This window comes from Poecilia formosa, unplaced genomic scaffold (genome assembly GCF_000485575.1).
Source record: "Poecilia formosa unplaced genomic scaffold, Poecilia_formosa-5.1.2 Scaffold605, whole genome shotgun sequence".
Lineage (NCBI taxonomy): Eukaryota > Metazoa > Chordata > Actinopteri > Cyprinodontiformes > Poeciliidae > Poecilia > Poecilia formosa.
In genome coordinates, this window is record NW_006800544.1 from 125,751 (window position 1) to 130,936 (window position 5,186).

Consider the following 5,186-nt stretch of genomic DNA (forward strand, 5'->3'; position numbering starts at 1 on the left):
TTTATATATTCAAATTTAATCAACATATTTTGGCATAAATTGCAATAAATCAAATCTATTTAAACTCTAAATATGGATTATCCATCTTTTAAATGTGTCAAAAACATGTTATTTGCTTACAGTTTAAGGTATAAATGCAGTTTAAGGTATACATTTCCCTTTTGGGGGGTTTTCCATATTACAGATGCATACACTGGTTTGGATGCCTTTTCCACATGTCTAGACCTACATACCAAGGATCACGACCTTCCACTCTGGCACTAATCACTTCTCTGAGTAACTCCAGCACCATAAGCAGTTGTTGAGTCCTGCAGCTTTAAACCAAGCAGCTGGTCAGTGAGAAACTGCCAAACATCTGGCAAACAGCCCAGAGCTTCCAATTATAAACTTACCAAGCTTATCCAACCAACCTGTTTAAAACCAACTACAACCTCATCAAGTTTCACTTCCAGTCATTAACCGCTTAGCCAGCCGGAGGGATTTCTTGTAATGTTCAGTTCAAAGGAATACAATCAGTAACAAAGGTACCATGAAGCTAATAATGAGCTGGATGCACCATTAACCCGTCAGAGCTGTAAAAGTAAGAACAGCCACCATAAATTCAGGTGAACTCCAACATTCCAGTTATCTGCACTCGACTTCTCTCCAAATAATTTTTTTTCTTGGAAAATTACCACAAATTTAAATTTCAGTGTATTTTACTGAAGCTTTTAGTTGCTAGACCAACAAATAGCTCATAATTGTGAAGTGGAAAGAAAATGATTTACCTGAAAGGTGTGGCTTGCATTTGTAGTCGTTCTTTAGAATCAGTAGCTTTTAGAATCATGGATTTGTGCAAGAGATTGAACGTCTCCGCTAACTTTACACATCTAGAGACTGACATTTTTGCTTATTCATATTTGGAAAATAACTCAAGATTGGATGATGGTAGATGATGGTTTTCAACTCTCGCCACAGATTCGCAATTGGATTTAGATCTAGAGGTGATGTTCTATGCCTCAAACATGCTTTTATCTAAATCAGGGGTGCCCAAAGTTGGTCCTTGAGGGCCGACATCCTGCATGTTTTAGTTCTCTCCCTGGTTTATCATACCTGGATCAAATGATGGCTCATTAGAGGCCTAAGAAGAGCATAGACATGCTGAGAAGGTTGTTACTACCACCAGAGTAACAACATGCAGGATGCCAGGCCTTTGGGCACCACTGATCTAAATTATTTTTTGTTCACCTCTGGCTGTATATTTAGGGTCTTTGTCTTGCAGGAAGGTTAACATCTACCCCAGCCATAAGCCTTCTGCTTTTTTCTCATTGCTCTTTCTAAAAGATAAAAACATTTTTTGGAATTTCTTCCTCCTTGCCTCAGAAATGAAAGTGACTCTTTCAAACATCTGGAAATTGTTCTCAAGGGTGAATCACACTGGTGCAGCTTCCCATTGTGTCAAACAAGAAAGCAAAGTGTTCAAGGTGTGGCCTTAAATACATCCACAGGTGTGGCTCAAAACATCTCAAATATTTCAGTTAACCTCTTAGAAGATTCAGAACCAATGAAATAATCATCTGTGCTTTGTCAGGTTAGAGATAGTATTCTTCCTGAATGTTAACTCGATTTTGACTTAATAAATTAATGAATCTCTGTTATAGTTTTGTCATTTAGCAAATAGAAAAAGGTAATTCAAACTGACTTAAAACAAGATAAGTTTGGTTTGATTTAAATTTAAACTGAGAAAAAAGGTGAATATGCCATTTGATATGTATGTAAACTTCTGGATTCATCTGTACATTAAGGTTTGTGGTTCTATTTAGATCAAATGTGAAAAGTTCAAAGGATTTACATTTTTATTTTACAAATCTCTTATGCAGTCCAAGGCATACAGAAATAGAAACTAGCCAGCAGAAACATCAGCCATCATGCTGCCATGGTTGGAGAACATGAAAATGAGCCCCAACTGCAGATCTCTGCTAACATCTTGTTGACAAACCTATTTCCCAGAAAAGCAGCCCATCACATATATGTAGTAATTAGCACAAATAGCTGCCATCCCTAAAGGAACAAGACATGGAGAGGCAGCTAAAAACAGCCAATTGTCAACAGAATCAGTGAGTCATTCACATCCTGCAAGCCGGAGCTTCCGATCCAAACTTCGGAAACACTGTCTGCTAAGTTTCAGTCTGTGAATTACTTATGGAAGTTTTTAGGGGTAAAATGATCTAAATAATTTCCAGATGAGCAAAAAAAATAAAATAAAATAAAATAAATGAATAATAAAGGTTTTGTTTGTAACACAGTTGAGACACTGAGAATGCAAATGGCACAAAAACAGGCAGAGATCAGAGGGGATTAAATGCTTTGTGTATATTGACCTCTGCTGGTAAAATGCAAGTAAATGTAGGGAGGAAGGAACCAAAGGATTGCATTCATATGCAGACGCTGTGCTGCAGTTTATGGCTTCTTCCTCTTTTTTGCAGATTGGTCACGAAATCCCTGATTGTTCTTGTGAGGTCTTTGTGGTCCAACATCAGGTTATCCTAGTAAGTATTTCTTACTAGATGAGGAAATACTTTTATGATTGTGAGTTTATTGGGTGGACCACCAAGGCCAGAAGTGAATTACGTTTCCTTCCCTTCTCATCATCTATTGTTAGGATGACCAACAGCTAGACATAAAAGGCTGCCAACAGCTCAGGATAATTTTCTTTTGTGTAAAATTTATGTTAGTTTAAAATGTATGTTTTAGATAGTAAAAGAAGTGCCAGACTTAGAAGGAGAAACATGAATGTTTGATTTAACACTATTGACAATAAAAAGGAAGCAGGAGGAGCTGCTTAGCCCAGCAAAATTATATTTTTATGCAGCACACTCTTATGCTGCAGCCCCTGTTAATAAAACCTTAATTTCATCATAATATAAGTGAGATTCTAAAAGATCGGTTTCAGACTGCCGAACAATAGATTGGGCACTTATTCAGTGATATAGTGTTTCAGGCTACCCATTTAAGCTAAACTCATTTATAAACCATAGAAAAATAATAGTGGCCTTATAGAATTAAAGTAAAAGCTTTTTCTTGTTACTTTCTGGCTTTTGAAGATTGAGGACCCAAGATATTTATTTACACAGTAGAAATGGAGGATCAATATATTTTTGCATGTAGCTTTAGGTCTTCCATATACTTTGTTACTGCTTTTATGACAGTAACCCAAACATTACGGAAAGGATTGGGTTAAAACTGAAACATGTCAGGATATGGATACAACACCTCGATGTGCAGTTTCATATAAAAACAGTTAGAAAAATCACACTTTGTCATGTGGTGGTGAGGATGAACACAGAGACCCAGGTTGTGATGAAGTTGATGATGAATTTAATGTTAAATGTGGCTCAAAACAGTCCAGATCAGGCAGCACGGCAGAGAGTTTAGCACACAGCTAATTACCGGTAGCAACTGATACAACGAGGACTGAAAACGAGAGCTAAACGCTAACCAGGACTATACAGCACAACTGGAGAGCAGAGAACGTAAGACAGAACTGACTTGAGATGACAGTAGACGAGGACCCGACAAGAGACAGAAACAACAGGTGGACTTAAATACACTGGGAGGGTAATCACAGGAACGAGACACAACTGCAGAACAATCAAGACAGGGAGGACAGGACATCACAGAGACTCACAGGGAACAGAATCACAATGAACACAGAAAAAACCCAAAAATAAACACAGAAAAAAAACAAAAATAAACAAAGAAAAAAACAAAAATAAACACAGAAAACTACGGATCACAACACACTTGACTTTACAAATTCAGATATTCATTAGGTATGGAAAGAGAAAGGAAATAAAAAGTCTGGAAATAATTTTTTTTTTAAACTTTATTTGCTTTTCCCGTAATTGTCAAAATCTAGAAAAGTTCAAACTTTTTTAGACTATAATATAAAGACAGTGGAAGAACTCTGAATATTGTTCTTATAAAACAATAAAATGTCCTTGATGTACAGTAAATGTTCCTAATTTAGCTGGTTGAATTAAATTAACTTTAAAAATGTGCTGGTAAAACAGTCTCATGTGTGCTGTATCTGTTTTTCATCAACTGTAAAACTATACATGGTAGACTATAATATAAAGACAGTGGAAGAACTCTGAATATTGTTCTTATAAAACAATAAAATGTCCTTGTTGTGCAGTAAATGTTCCTAATTTAGCTGGTTGAATTAAATTAACTTTAAAAATGTGCTGGTAAAACAGTCTCATGTGTGCTGTATCATTCCTGTTTTTCTATTTGTCTGTACAACGCCTAGCAGACAATACTACAGTGTTGACACGAGTACTTATCCAAGGACTTTAAGGCATTTTGACACATGTACAAACAAAATGAATAACTCTGCGGAAGTCTGATAGAAAGAATTCCTCAAAATTAAACTTCCTGGATGTGTGATGACACACATACTCTCTTTAGTCATTGTTTATACTGTCTTATAATAAGGCTTACATATCAACAATGATACGGACTTGTTCTTCATCAACAAACATCTAAACATGTTGACAGTGCAAGCAGCCAACATAAAGGATTTAAACCTAAACCCAAACAGTGCAGAGCATGATGGGGGAAACAGTGATCTAATCAGACTGCCTGGGAAGCAGCACCATGAACTGACTCAACCTTTTACTACAGAGTTTTTCTGACACACCTGCTCAAAACAAATACATATCACATTGTGTTGCTTGCTTACATCTGATGTCTTAATGGAGAAAATGTTTATTTTTAGCATACTGCTGTGTTTATTTCCCCAATCTTTAAGGCCTTCGTGGCACTGCTGTTTTCTTCTGCTTGGACATCCTCTTCAGAGAAACTGATTTTCTTTTTCCTCTCGGTTAAATGTGTGCCTTCACCCCTCCTCATGAACTCCACATCACTTCTTACCCATTTATAAGCCCGTCTCCCAGTTGTACTGACTAAGTCTGTTTATGTTGGCATCAGCAAAATCAGTAACAAAACCCCTGGAAACTTGCCAAGCTTTGCTTTTTGAGCTACAAAAATGTCCTAAAAATATAAATGCTGAATCCCAACATGAAAGGTGAGTTTGGTTGAGAGACCACAGAACAATGTCTTTTCTTCTGTAGGAATTTTGCAAAAAAAAATAAATAAATAAAAGGTGAAATAGCTGATATAAATATCACATCTAACTGAAATTA